Source organism: Plecotus auritus (genome assembly GCF_963455305.1).
Source record: "Plecotus auritus genome assembly, chromosome: 4".
NCBI classification, from domain to species: domain Eukaryota; kingdom Metazoa; phylum Chordata; class Mammalia; order Chiroptera; family Vespertilionidae; genus Plecotus; species Plecotus auritus.
In genome coordinates, this window is record NC_137775.1 from 76,015,835 (window position 1) to 76,032,073 (window position 16,239).

Below are 16,239 nucleotides of genomic sequence, written 5' to 3' on the forward strand. Positions count from 1 at the left end.
TTTTACAAGTTGGAAATCCTTTAGATATCTCTTATTTTTAAGGTTTGAAAATCCTTTCATACTGGTTAGAATAAGCATAACTAGACCATTGTGATTATAATAATTATCACTGTCAGTAAATAAAATAAATTTTAAAGTTTACAACTTTCAGCCAACAAACACTATTTTCTCTAATAAAAACTTTATGAAGTAGCATTTTCTTTAGCATACATAATGTTAATGAAAAGTGGTGAGTTCATAAAAATATTTTAAAAGCTCATTATTAGAATAAGATGTTTAACCTCTTAAACAAATTTAAGAAATAGAAATTAAAGATAGTTTATTTTATTTTAAATTTTGTTGTAACATGAGGTGCACATTTTTTAACTCTTATTTACCTAAATAAAAACTAAACTGCTATATATTCTCTAAAGTTCTCATGTCAGCAATTTCTTATTCTCTCAAGGTTGTTGCAAAAAAGAATAAATTTAAATTTTGATAAATATTGAATTAAAGATGGATGCATATAAATAATATATGTTCAATCTTAATGCATTTGCCATAATTTACTCAGCTCTTTATTTTAGACATTTAGATTGATTCCTGTTATTTACTCCTATAAATAATGCTGCAGTGGCTTCTTTATTCATTTATATTTGTAGTTTTTTCTTTAGAAGCGATTACTAAATCATGAGTTACAAACATTTAAAAATGATACATAATGCATTTAAAAATGATATATAATTCTTCTTTGCTTTGTAGAAAATGAAACATTTGAATCTCACATCAGCAGGGAAGAATGTTCTAATTTCATTACATAATTGAAAAAGTTGAATATTATTCAAAAAGACTTTTTAAAATTTGATAGGCAAAGAATGGTAACTAATTGTTGATAAATAACATTGTTTCTTTGACTATTGTTGAGTTAGTAATTTTAATAATTTATTTGAACTTATTCTGTTACTTACCTGTTCATTATTAGGGATAAGGGAGATTAATATTTCTTGTTCTTGATCTCTTGTTATAATAAAGATACCAAGCACTTATTTATCATATTTATTGTAAATATTTTCCCAGTTTGTAATTTGCTTATTATTTTCATTTATGTGGTTGGCTGTGTTAAAATTCAAATTTTATGTACAATCCATCAATCTTTCATGTTGTAATTTCTTTTATTTTAATGTTAGAAATTTCTTCTCTCAAGATAATAGATAAATCCGGCTGTGTGGCTCAGTATTTCAGCGTCGACCTATGAACTAGAACAGGGGTGGGCAAACTTTTTGACTCGAGGGCCACAATGGGTTCTTAAACTGGACCGGAGGGCCGGAACAAAAGCATGGATGGAGTGTTTGTGTGAACTAATATAAATTCAAAGTAAACATCATTACATAAAAGGGTACGGTCTTTTTTTTTATTTCAATAGTTTTATTCATTTCAAACATTTTAACAAGAAGAATGTAAACACTAATTATTATAATTTGAAACTTCAAAAAATGGAGGAATCATAGCACAATAACATACCTTATATTGAAGATGGCAAAGGCAAAATAAAATTGCCTAACAAAGGAAAGGTACAAAAGCCTTTCAAATTAAACTTAAATATAATAAAATAATTTAAAACTAAAACAGAAAAGAACAAAATGTGTAAACAGTAAATTAAACATTTTCTTTAGTGCAACTTCCAAATTATGCCCAGGACGTAGATGTAGATGGCAATGTAGACAGGGTTGAAAGATTTTTGGTCTTTAAAACATCAACTTCAGTGGGAACAGTGTTGTTGGTCTCCTTTTTAGCTAATGCTCTTATACTGTGCTCTCCAGGGGAGTGTCTCCTTACATCACCACGATAACGTGTCTACGCATTCCCAGGGTGATGTTGGGGGACGCGTCTGCGGGCATTACAAGGAGCCTCTGGAAGATTGAGAGGTTGTTCCTTCTACTGAATGGGCAGATATAAATCCGCCCACTCAGAAGAAGGAGCTGCGGCCGTGTTTCCCAACGTTGCCATGTTAACACTGTGCTGGTGAAGGAGTGGAGGGGAGAGCAAGAGAACCCTCCGCTCTTTCGGCTCCACGGGCCGGATAGAACAGCCGAACGGGCCGGATCTGGCCCGCGGGCCATAGTTTGCCCAGGGCTGAACTAGAAGGTCAGGGTTCAATTCCTGGTCAGGGTATATGTCCGGGTTTTGGGCTCGATCCCCAGTGTGGGGCATGCAGGAGGCAGCCGATCAATGATTCTCTCTCATCATTGATGTTTGTATCTCTCCCTCTCCCTTCTTCTCAATAAAAATGTTAAAAAAGATATTAGAGAAATATTCATTAATTTTTTTGTAGCTTGAAAATTTGGATTTTAAATTATTGATTTTATTGCTCTATTTTATATTAATTTGAGTCCACTTAGACGTATTTGAAAGTGTGTTGGGAGACAATCCTCCAGGAATCTTTTATGATTCTGCACATGTTGCATGAGAGACGCTAACTTGCCTTTGTTTCACACGCTTTTTCAGGATGTTTGTATAGCAAACAGCCTTGGAAAATAGACATAGTGTCTCCCTCCGGAGCAAACAGCAGGCATGCTTATTGAACATTACAAAATATTCAGGTTCCCTAATCTCAGAGTTTCTCTCCTGCACTGCAACCCATTTGCATCCCCTCTGTGGGATTTGGGGCAAGGAAGAGTGATGCCAGTATGCTTAGGCTCAAAGTAATAAAGTCTTTTTTCTCTAACAGAGAAAACATCCAGGAAGCTGGCAGGCTAGTTAAGCAGGGAATAATTTCAGAAACTTCCTCGTTCTTGATAAGCATACTATTTAATCTATTTAATTTACTTTTTTAATCCTCACCCAAGGATATTTTTTAATTGATGAGAGAGAGAGAGAGAGAGAGAGAGAGAGAGAGAGAGAGAGAGAGAGAGAGAGAGATCGTTTGGTTGCTTCCCATACGTACTCCTACCGGGGATGGATCTCAAAACTTAGGTATGAGCCCTGAATAGGAGTCAAGCCCGCAACCTTTTGGTGTATGGGATGATGCTCTAACTACCCAGCCAGGGCATAATCCTATATAATAAAGAGCTAATATGCTAACCAGACCGGATGGCGGAATGACCTTCCGGATCGACCTTCAGAATGACCAGTGGGTGGGGCCATGAGGCAGCCGGGGCTGCGAGGGCCAAGCCCCTGGCATGAATTTTGTGCATGGGGGCCTCTGGTTTTAAATAATGGTTGATGATATACTTGCTCATTAAGCAGGTCTGTATCATTTTCTTCTATTTTCTAGATAAATTTCAAGATATCTAAGACATGGATCATAGTTTTAAGCCTATGATCGTGTGCATGTTCTATTAAAAAATATTAAGAGACTAGTCTCCAATAGCCTGGTCTTTAAAATGAGTATCTAGAGATCCATTTGATTGCATTTATAAAAAAGTTATTAATAAAAATTTGTGTTACACAGTTTTGAGCATATTGTCACTTAAAATTGCTTGGTTAAGCAATAGGTCATACTTAATCAGGGTAGCAAACTGACATTTTTAAAATAATGAACCAAAGTATAAAAAATTTATTTAGGAGATCATGGATGAAAAAACCCCAAAACTAAACATTTAGAATCCCATAAATTAATAAAGCACATCAGATATATAAAAATTGACAAATTTTGATGCTATGATATAAAAGCAACCTGAAGAAACTGAATAGAATGTTTCAACTGATTATTTTAATGTTTAATGTAAACAAATGCCACTTGACTATTTTTTAAATTTATTTTTTATTTTTATTTTTATTTTTTAAAATTTCTTTATTGATTAAGGTGTTACATATGTATCCTTATTCCCCCATTAGCCCCCCATCCCCCACACTCATGCCCTCACCCCCCTGTTGTCTGTGTCCATTGGTTAGGCCCATATGCATGCATACAAGTCCTTTGGTTGATCTCTCCCCCTTACTCCCACCCTCCCCTACCTTCCCTCCGAGGTTTATGGTCTGATCAATGTTTCTGTCTCTGGAACTGTTTTTGTTCATCAGTTTATGTTGTTCATTATATTCCACAAATGAGTGAGATCATGTGATACTTATCTTTCTCTGACTGGCTTATTTCACTTAGCATAATGCTCTCCAGTTCCATCCACACTGTTGCAAATGGTAAGAGTTACTTCTTTTTTACCACAGCGTAGCATTCCATTGTGTAGATGTACCACAGTTTTTTAATCCACTCATCTGCTGATGGGCACTTAGGCTGTTTCCAAATCTTAGCTATGGTGAATTGTGCTGCTATGAACATAGGGGTGCATATATCCTTTCTGACTGATGTTTCTAGTTTCTTGGGATATATTCCTAGAAGTGGTATTACTGGGTCAAATGGAAGTTCCATTTTTAGTTTTTTGAGGAAACTCCATACTGTTTTCCACAGTGGCTGCACCAATCTGCATTCCCACCAGCAGTGCACGAGGGTTCCTTTTTCTCCACATCCTCGTCAGCACTTGTCATTTGTTGATTTGTTGATGATAGCCATTCTGACAGATGTGAGATGGTACCACATTGTCGTTTTGATTTGCATCCCTCGGATAATTAGTGACTTTGAGCATGTTTTCATATGTCTCTTGGCCTTCCTTCTGTCTTCTTTGGAAAAGTTTCTATTTAGGTCCATTGCCCATTTCTTGATTGGATTGTTTATCCTCCTTTTGTTGAATTGTATGATTTCCCTGTAAATGTTGGAGATTAAACCCTTATCAGTGATAACATTGGCAAATATGTTCTCCCATGTAGTGGTCTTTCTTGTTTTGTTGATGGTTTCTTTTGCTGTACAAAAGCTTTTTATTTTGATGTAGTCCCATTTGTTTATTTTCTCTTTAATTTCCATTGCCCTAGGAGCAGTATCAGTGAAGAATTTCCTTCCACATATGTCTGAGATTTTGCTGCCTGTGGATTCCTCTAGTATTTTTATGGTTTCCCGTCTTATGTTTAAGTCCTTTATCCATTTTGAGTTTATTTTTGTGTATGGTGTAAGTTGGTGGTCTAGTTTCATTTTCTTGCATGTATCTGTCCAGTTTTCCCAACACCATTTATTGAAGAGACTGTCTTGACTCCATTGTATGCTCATGCCTCCTTTGTCAAATATTAATTGCGCATAGTGGTTTGGGTCAATTTCTGGGTTCTCTATTCTATTCCATTGATCTATATGTCTGTTCTTGTGCCAGTACCAGGCTGTTTTGAGAACAATGGCTTTGTAATACAGCTTGATATATGGTATTGAGATCCCACCTACTTTGTTCTTTCTCAGGATTGCTGCAGCTATTCGGGGTCTTTTTTTATTCCAGATCAATTTTTGGAAAGTTCGTTCTAGGTCTGTGAAATATGCCGTTGGTATTTTAATGGGAAGTGCATTGAACTTATAGATTGCTTTGGGTAGTATGGACGTTTTGATGATGTTGATTCTACCAATCCATGAACATGGTATGTTCTTCCATCTGTTTATATCTTCCTCTATCTCTTTTTTTCAGTGCCCTGTAGTTTTTTGCATATAGGCCTTTTACCTCTTTAGTTAAGTTTATTCCTAGCTATCTTAATTTTTTTGGTACGATGGTAAATGGGATTGCTTTTTTAGTCTCACTTTCTGTAAGTTCACTATTGGTGTATAGAAATGCCATAGATTTCTTGGCATTAATTTTGTATCCTGCTACCTTGGCGAATTCATTTATTAAGTCTAGTAATTTTTTGATGGAGTCTTTAGGGTTTTCTATGTACAGTATCATGTCATCTGCAAATAAGGACAGTTTTACTTCTTTTCCAATTTGGATGCCTTTTATTTCTTCTTCTTGTCTGATTGCAATGGCTAGTACTTCCAGTACTATGTCGAACGGAGTGGTGAGGGAGGGCATCCCTGTCTTTTTCCTGTTCTTAGAGGAAAGGGTTTTATGTTTTGTCCATTGAGTGTGATGCTGACTGTGGGTTTATCATATATGGCTTTTATGATGTTGAGGTATGATCCTTCTATTCCCACCTTGCTGAGAGTTTTTATCAAGAAAGGGTGTTGGATTTTGTCAAATGCTTTTTCTGCGTCAATTTATATGACCATGTGATTTTTCTCCCTCAATTTGTTTATGTGATGTATCACGTTTATTGATTTGCAGATATTGTACCATCCTTGCATCCCTGGTATAAATCCTGCTTGGTCATAGTGTATGATCTTTCTGATGTACTGCTGGATCTGATTTGTTAGAATTTTGTTGAGGATTTTGGCAGCTATGTTCATGAGGGATATTGGCCTGTAATTCTCTTTCATTGTGTTGCCTTTATCTGGTTTTGGTATTAGGGTGATGCTGGCTTCATAGAATGAGCTTGGAAGTGTTCCTTCCTCTTGGACTTTTTTTGGAATAGTCTGAGGAGGATAGGTATTAGTTCTTCCTTGAATGTTTGGTAAAACTCCCCTGTGAAGCCATCTGGCCCCAGGCTTTTGTTTGCTGGAAGCTTTTTGATGACTGCTTCAATTTCTTCCATAGTTATTGGCCTATTTAGATTTTTATATTCTTCCTGTTTGAGTTTTTGAAGGTTGTTATTTTTCTAGGAATTTGTCCATTTCCTCCATGTTGTCTAGTTTGTTGGAATAAAGTTGTTCATAATATTTTTAAACAATCCTTTGTATTTCTGTGGGGTCTGTTGTTATTTCACCTCTATCATTTCTGATTTTATTTATTTGGGTCCTCTCTCTTTGCTTCTTGGTGAGCCTGGCTAGTGGTTCATCAATCTTGTTTATCCTTTCAAAGAACCAGCTCTTGGTTTCATTGATCTTTTGTATTGTTTTTTTGGTCTCTGTCATTTATTTCTGCTCTAATCTTTATTATCTCCTTCCTTCTGCTCACTCTGGGCTTTTCTTGTTGCTCTTTCTAATTCTTTGAGTTGTAGCATTAGATGATTTTCTACCATTTTTTCTTGTTTTTTGAGGTAGGCCTGTAGAGCTATAAACTTCCCTCTCAGGACTGCTTTCATTGTGTCCCATAGGTTTTGGATTGTTGTGTTTTTATTGTCATTAGTTTCCAGAAGGTTTTTAATTTCTTCTTTGATCTCATTGGTAACCCAATCAATATTTAATAACATGCTATTCAGCTTCCAAGTGTTTGAGTGTTTTGGATTGTTTTTATTGTAGTTTATTTCTAATATTATGCCATTGTGGTCTGAAAAGATGCTTGGTATGATTTCAATCTTCTTGAATTTGGGGAGACTTTGCTTGTGACTCAATATGTGGTCTATTTTTTTTAAAAAAATATATTTTATTAATTTTTTACAGAGAGAAAGGGAGAGGGATAGAGAGTTAGAAACATTGATGAGAGAAAAACAACAACCAGCTGCCTCCTGCACACTCCCCACCGGGTATGTGCCCACAACCAAGGTACATGCCCTTGACCAGAATCAAACCTGGGACCCTTGAGTCCACAGGCCTACACTCTATCCACTAAGCCAAACTGGTCAGGGCTGTGGTGTATTTTTGAAAATGTCCCATGTGTACTTGAGAAGAATGTATATCCTGCAGCTTTGGGGTGAAATGTTCTGAAGATGTCAATTAAGTTTATCTGATCTAGTGAGTTATTTAGGATTGTTGTTTCTTTGCTGATATTTTGTCTAGAGTATTTATCCAGTTATGTCAGTGGTGTATTAAAGTCCCCTACTATGATTGTATTGTTGTCTATCTCTCTCTTGATATCTTCCAGGAGATTTTTTTATGTATTTGGGTGCTCCTGCATTGGGTGCATATATGTTGACCAGGGTTATATCCTCTTGTTGTATTGATCCCTTTAGTATTATGATGTGACCTTCCTTATATCTTGTTATGGCCTTCACTTTGAGGTCTATTTTGTCAGATATTAGTATTGCTACCCCCGCTCTTTTTTCATTTCCATTTGCCTGAAAGATATTTTTCCATCCCTTCACTTTCAGTCTGTGTGAGTACCTTGTTCTGAGGTGGGTCTCTTGTAGACAGCATATATATGGGTCATTTTTTTTATCCATTCAGCCACTCGATGTCTTTTGATTGGATCATTTAGTCCATTTACATTTAAGATTATTATTGAAAGGTACTTGTTTGTAGCCATTTTTATTTTTTGAGGCTGTGTTCCTTCTTACCTTTTTGTTTCCTCTTTTTACAGCATTCCCTTTAGCATTTCTTGCATTGCTGGTTTGGTAGTGATAAACTCCCTTAGCCTTTTTTTTTTTTGTCTGTGAAGCTCCTGATTTCCCCTTCAATTTTGATTGATAGTCTTGCTGGATAGAGTATTCTTGGATTGAGTCCCTTGCTTTGCATCACTTTGTATATCTCCTTCCATTCTCTTCTAGCTTGATGTGTTTCTGTTGAGAAATCATTTGATAATCTGATGTGGGATCCTTTGTAGGTAACTCTCTGTCTCTCTCTTGCAGCCTTTAAGATTCTCTCTTTGTTGATAACATTTGCCATTGTAATTATGGCACATCTTGGTGTGGGTCTTTTGGGATTCATCTTGCTTGGGACTCTTTGTACTTGAGTAACTCTTTTCTTCCCCATATCAGGGAAGTTTTCTGTCATTATTTCTTCAAATAAATTTTCTAATCCTTGCTGCTCTTCTTGTCCTTCTGGCAGCCCTATTGTACGTATGTTATTTCGTTTTGCATTGTCCCAAAGCTCCCTTAGGCTCTCCTCCTGCTTTTTAATTTTTTTTTCTCTAGTTGCTGTTCAGATTGGGCTTGTTTCTGTACCTGATCTTCTAACTTGCTGATTCAGTCCTCTGCTTCTTCTAGTCTACTGTTGAAGCCTTCCATGGTGTTTTTTATTGTAGTTATATCATTTTTCATTTCTTCCTGATTTTTGCATAGGTTGTTGATTTTCTCATCCATCCGGTGTATGAACTGTATGACCATTACTCTGAATTCTTTTTCTGTCATGTTGCATGCTTCTGTTTCACTTATTTCCTTACTTGGTGATTCCTCCTTTTCTTTCCTCTGGGGATTGCTTTGTTGTCTCCCCATTCTCACTACCACCAGAAGGTTTAGATGTTGAGTTGCGGGGGCCTGGACCATGTGCAGTGGGAGTTTTGCACCTCCAAGTGTCACTGAAGAGTTCTGATACCAAGATGTGTGGTTGCTGTGGGTTGGTGGGAGCCACGCTCACCCTGCGTGAGAGTCATAGGAGCTTAGTGTGGCCTCATGTGTGCACCTAGAATCAGGGACCTTGCCTGCGCCACGTTGAAACAGAGAACCCACTGGCATGTGCCAAAAATCAAAGTACCCTATTGCGTGTCAGGAGTCAGAGGCTCCCTGTGCCCATGCCGAGAATCGAGTATCAGAGTCTCTGTTTCTTGGTTCTACCTCACACTGAGGATCAGGTCCCTGTGTGCATATGAGCCAAGAATTGGAGTCACTGGCTCTTAGTGTGAATGTACTGGGAATCAGGGATCTCAGGCGCACGTAATGAGGAACGGAGTCTATTCACTGGTGGTCAATGCTGCCTCTTATGTGGAGATTCAGGGTCCCCGATCTTCACGGGAGACCGGGTTGCTCAGTCGCACTGTGTTGGCAGGAGGTCCACTTTTGCCCTGTGGTAAATAGCCTTCTGTGTGCACTTGCCCTGAATCAAAGTCAGGTGGCACTTTCACTTAGTATGGGTGTGGGGTCTGGTCATGCGGGTGTGCACTGTGGAAGACAAACTCCCTGTGTGCATGTACCCAGGCTCAAATTCAGCGCTGACTTCCTGTGTGGGCACAGGGTCTGGTCATGGGGAACAAACTCCCCGAGACCGCACATCCAGGTTCAAAGGCACCGCAGCCTCTCTGCTAAGGTGGAGGGTCTGGTCATGGGAAACAAACTCCCCGGGTTTGCACCCCAGGCTCAAATTCAGTGCTGTCTCCCTGTGTGGGCATAGGATCTGGTCGCAGAAAACAATCTCCCCAAGGTTGTGCGCCTATGCTCAAATTAAGGACTGCCTCCCTGACTGGGCATGGAGATGAGTCGCGGGAAACAAATTCCCCGAGTTCGCAAGTCCGGGCTCAAGTTCAGCGCTGTCTCCCTGCCCTGCGTGGGCACGGGATCTGGTTGCAGAAAACCACCTCCCTAAGGATGAGTGGCTAGGCTCGAATTCCACTCAGTCTCCCTGCCTGGGTGCGGAGACTAGTCACGGGAAACAAACTTCCCGTGTCCGACACCAAGGCTCAAAGTCAGGCAGAGTTGCCACTGCTTTGTGTGTGCAGAAAGCCTTATTGTGCGGCTGGGGTCTGGTAGTTTCTATGTCACGGCTGCGGGGGTGGCGGGGGAGGGGGATTGGCTTTGTGACTCACAGAAATCTGCGGCCGGGTGCCTTGAGTCCTGGTGTCCCTGGGTCTGCAGCTGTGGTGGTAGGCCTTCTACCAGAGCGGCTGTAGGGTCCTGGTTTGCTTCTGAGACCAGACTGGGTGGTGGTGAGGCTAGGATCCTAGTCTCAAGCAGTTCTGTTCTTCAAGATGGCGTGGTCTCTGTGCTGCTGGTGTCCTCCCTGGAGTGTTTGCAGCAGCTGTGCGGTTTTGCCGTCTAAGACTGCCCGGATTGGCAGCCCCCAGAAGAACTGCAGGGTCTAACTGTCCCTATTTCACTCACACACACACCCACACACACCTCTACTGCTCTCTCACTCTCTCACACACTCTCCCTCTCTACCTTCCTGCCGGTCGCCATCTTGCCTCCGGGGGCAATCACTTGACTATTTTTTAATATTAAAAAGGTAAAAATATATATATTTTGCTATTATGTTTAGAAACAGATAATCATTCTCAGTAAGAAAGATATTGTGCAAAAATATCACAAAAAGGTAATTTTAACTGTCAGCTTCTGCTGCAAGAACATAACCCTAACACCTTTATAGGTTTCAATAATGATAATTTTTTCTGTTGTTCATATTACATGAGGGCTTAGGGTTTGACTGTGGATTGTACTGAGCTGGATTAGGTTCTAGTTTATATATCAGGTTCAAGTATTCTCCCAATTTTTTTTTCATTTTGAGTCTGAGATGGAAGGAACAGCTTTTATAAGGGAGAAGGCCTTTTTTTTTCCTGTCTGTGGTCACAGGAGCAAGAAAGGGCAAGCCAAACAATGCAATTGAATTTGAAGCTGCAGCTCAGATATGACAAATATTATGTCCACTCACATCTCAGTGACCAAATCCTGTCACATCTGTGGGCTGGAAAGTAAACACAGCTAAATTGGCAAGAAAACAAATACTTGTGAGCAAATAATATAATTATTGCAGTAAAGCATTTATGGAATAAAAACATAAAACTCTTATTAACTAAAACTTGTGTAACAATTGATGGGAATTACAGTACATTGCAGTTGAAAACCAAAAGGTCACTGTCCTCCTCACTTCTCATCTATATTACTGTATTTCTGTCATACGAATATGACTCTGTTGTCTCACCTTCTGAAATATCACCTACAATATGTTTCAGTTGAGAAAGCAAAAAAGTTGTGTGTTGCTTTAAACTGGATTATTTAATGCAAATAAGAATGATGTTTATATTGAGCCACTACTTAAGTTATATTACAACTAGAGGCCTGGTGCACAGATTCATGCACTGGTGGGGTCCCTCGGCCTGGCCTGCTGGGATTGGGCCAAAACTGGCTCTCCAACATCCCCCGAAGGGTCCTGGATTGTGAGAGGACACAGGCCAGGCCGAGGGACCCCACTGGTGCACCATCAGGGCCAGGGAGGGACCAGGGGAGGGCTCCAGGACATGTCTGGCACGTCTCGCCCAGTCCTGATTGGCTGGACCCCAGCAGCAAGCTAACCTACTGGTCAGAGCGTCTGTCCCCTGGTGGTTAGTGTTCACCATAGCTACCGGTCAAATGGTCAAACGGTTGAACGGTTGCTTAGGCTTTTATGTATATAGATTTCCAAACCTCTTTCAAACACATATGTAAGGCATTTGTAGAAATCAATCAGTCTAGCTGAAGAGTAAGGTTTTTGTGGATCACTGGAAAATAAGTTTGGTAAAATGAGTCCTGATTGTGCAGGCTATTCAGTATCAGTTTATCTAACTTATTTGCAAGCAGCCAAATTAACAACCAACAACATTTCATCCTCATCCTAATGGCTTACTATAAACTTTTAATTCAGGAAGGAAGTAAAAGTTGACCTAACTGTGCCTTCTCTGTTAAAATCCTATCCAAATATTATTTCTTCTTCAAGGCCCTGTGGAAATTCTGCCTAGATCACAGAAGCTGCTTCCAGGCCACAACAGTCTTTTCATTGCATTGGAGTCAAAGACTTTAAACTTCCCAGTCTGAGGATTGTGCTTTGGTCAATATATGGGTGGAAAGAAAAGTTTGAGGAACTAAGAGAAATTATGAAATTATGTATCAGAAGCACATTTGACCCACTATTACTCTGCTTTGAACACAATTAGGAAAAAATATTTTTAAATTTTAAATTCCTCATTGCTTTTGATACCAATGTTTTAGTTGTCCCACCAAAATATTAAATTATATCATTGTAAAATTTATTTAGAAAATATATAATAATATATGTGGTATATATATGGCATATATAAAAACATATAGACTAGATGTATATTTATATTCCATTTCTACACACATACCATATAGCCATGTATTTTTACATATGGATATACCCACAGATAATATTCTATATTAATTTCATTTCAGACAGTAAAAGGGAGTTAGAAATTACTGATCAAAGAGGATGCTGGGTCTGCTGGAGCTGTATTATAAAGTTGTACTATAAAGTTGTATATAGAGGATACATTTAGAAATATTATTCTGGCATCATGATCAAAAGATCCCAAGATGCTGAGACCTGAGATAAAAAGCAAAACTGATGAGGGCCTGAACTAGGAAAACATTTTTTTTTTCTGTTTTATACAGTGGATTGGAAATCTTGATAGGTTCTATTTGAATAAAGAGTGCCATTGCTAAGAAACAGCTCGAAAAATAAATATTTAAACATAATTTAAAAAATGAAAATTTCTAAAAAAACTTAAAAGTATAGTGGTATGAAAATGTTACTAATGATTCACACTAGTGGCATTTATTCAACAGTAAATATTTTTGTTGTTTCTTTTCTATAAATTTTGCAAGCATTTAAACAATCTTCAGAAATGAATTTTGAAATAAGACTAGTATCTTCATGTGACAAAAATAATAAAATAAAGCAGAAGTTTATAATATAAAAAATAAACTGTTTCCATCATTAGTTCCAATTCCTACATACTTTTTATTGTTTTTGTAGTCTGCTTGTGGATAGGATAGAATAGAACATTTAGAATTCCAACTGAGAAGGGATCTCTTGGTGTATCCTCCATATAGCTGTGTGTGTGTGTGTGTGTGTGTGTGTGTGTGTGTGTGTGTGTGTTAAAATTGACATACAATAAACTGCACATTTTTGAAGTTATAGTTGGTAAGTTTTCATGGTATGGATATACCCATGAAACCATCACCACAATCAAGATAATGAACAATTTCATTACCCAGGAAGTTTCCTTTTTCACCTATGTATTCTTTCTCTCCTCCTTTCCCCACCCGTATATCTCCCCAGGCAACCAAAGATCTGTGTTCTGTCACTATGGATTAGTTTGCCTGTTACTAGGATTTTGTATAAACAAAATCATACAGTATATATTCTTTTCTAAACAGTATTTAAAAATTGGTTTTTAGAGAGAGAGGAAGGGAGAGAGAGGGAAAGAAAAAGATCCATGTGAGAGTGACACATAGATCGCTGCCTCCTGCACACCCCCTACTGGGGATCCAGCCCAAAACCTGGGCATGTGCCCTGACTGGGAATCAAACATTTAGGAGCCAGTAGTTTATTTTACTCAGCATAAATACTTGAGATTAAAAAATATTTCATATACCAGTCGTCCATTCCTTGTTATTGCTGGGCAGTGTTCCATAGTACAGATATACTTCAATTTGTTTCTTCATTCACTTGTTGAAAGACATTTAGGTTGTTTCAAGTTTTTGGCTGTTATTTATTAAGCACTTATTGCATATTTGTGTGTAATTCTTTGTATGGATATATGCTGCTTTAATTCTGGATAAACAACTTGGGAAGGAATGGGTGGATAGTGTGATAAGTGTATCTATGTATAGAAAGGCATAGAAAAGTATGTAGAAGAATACACACCAGATGGTTAAGAATATAGACCAGTGAAGCTGGCAGGGGAGTGTGGGGGAAGGGAAATTGAACTATACTCTTTGTTTTTGTCTGCATTGTTTGAAGTTTAAAAATAAAGATGTTCATGTATTTCTTGTATAAAAAAACCAGTTAAAGACACGTTAAAAGATCTTGCCTGGGAAGTATTAACCCACCTGCCGTATTCACCAAACCTTACTCCTTCAGATTAGCACTTGTTCCAATCGGTGGCACACACACTTTCTGAGCAGCACTTCAAAACATATGAAGAAGTGGAAAATTGGGTCTTGGAATCGTTTGCCTCAAAACAAGAAAAGTTCTATTGGGACGGTATCCACAAATTACCTGAAAGATGGGGAAATGTGTAGCTAGCGCTGGACATTACTTTGAATAAAGCACTTTTGATGTTTCTCTTGAAATTATCGTGTCTTCTTTGATTACAAAATCCGCATTATTAACTGGTACACCTAGTATAGGAACAAGGGAATGCATTTTCATGAGAACCATGAAATGTGGGTTCAAGCATGACATGTTAAGCACTGGGGAAAGTATTAATTTATGACAACCTTCCAGACTTCCTGCCAGGACACCTCCCATCCATAGGAAGTAGGGTTCCCATATATTGGGGACATAATTATAAGAAAAATGATTACTGTTTATCTGAAATTCAAATTTAGCTAGGTGACCTTTTATTTGCTAAATTTGGCAGCTCATGGGGACAGTAAGATACGTAGTGTTAAAGGATCACACAGCCAGAGGAGTGAAAGCGAATATAAATGTACCATTGAAATGGACTCTTAAGAGCAGCAGTGTCCCCAGGAGCCTATGTTGCTCCTTTTGTGAGAACCACATAAAGTGAGTTTGAGAGAGTAACCTGCTCCATCTCAAAAAGACCACTGGCATCCACTTGGGTTCCTCCTTACTATGCTGCAGCTGAAAATATCTTCTGGAAAGCACTCCATGTTATTCTTTTTTTTGTTGTTGTTACTGTGCTAAGTGAAATTTAAATGCCAATCAAAAATTAAAAAAATATTGTGGAACAATAGGAAATGACCTGCATTCCAATTTAAACAGGCACATCATTTAATTCCTTCATTGAATTAATAGTGTTTAAGATGGACTCTCAGATGTCTTGTCTGATACAAGTTGGTACAGTACTAGTTGCTTTCTTTTTTGACCATAGCCTATGGGGAGTTGAAGATTTTAAAGTGAAAAAAATTAATGTGTTTATAAGCTGATGTTTCAGTTCAAATAGAATCTGCAATTTCAACATGTGAGCATCCGTGTGCTGGTAAAGTCTCATTAAAATTACTATAAAATTCATGGTTTCTGGGTTCATCTTTGTTTTTTATTTAAACACACAAGGTTAAAAAAATTCTTCCTACTTTTTTCATTTCAAATTGCATGAGTTGGCTCTGTGAGTCATTACAAATAGATGGTATTTCACCCGTGAAGGGTGAGTATAATGTTTTTGCCCTCATGAAACATGTAGCTCAGGTTTTGAAAGCTTTTTCTTTTTATTAAAGGGGAGTAAAAAACTCTCCTCACAGATAACTTACCCCACTTATTTTATTAGGATTCTATGCAGATGAATAATTTAGACCTGTTATCTTTGAGTTCTTGAAATAAGATTGCATAATCACCTGAATTATCTTTTAGTTCCTCAAGTCCAGAGAATTCTATAATGCTCTATAAGTTCACTATGAATGCTGTGATGAGAAATTTGAATGCCAATTTAGTACAATAACAAAATATATATTAAGCTATTATATTTCAGTGCTAAGAACTGACATTGCTTGTATTACTAATGCTTTTGAAGTTATAGCTAATGTGCTGCATATTCATCTCCCATGTAATAGTAGAAAGAACACTGGACCAGAACCATAATAGTTTGGATCATAGTCCTGGCTCTGGAGGTTTTGAATATCTAATCTTGTTGGAAGATCCCTTTAGTTTAGTTCTCTGATTTATGGGTTTTACTAAGAAAATTTAAAAAAATGGGTTGGCAACTTTTAATTTAGTCAATAAAACATTAAAATATGGTACCAGTAACTATAACTAATCTTTACAAAGAGAGCATTTTAACACACACACAAATACACACGCACACACACACAAAGACA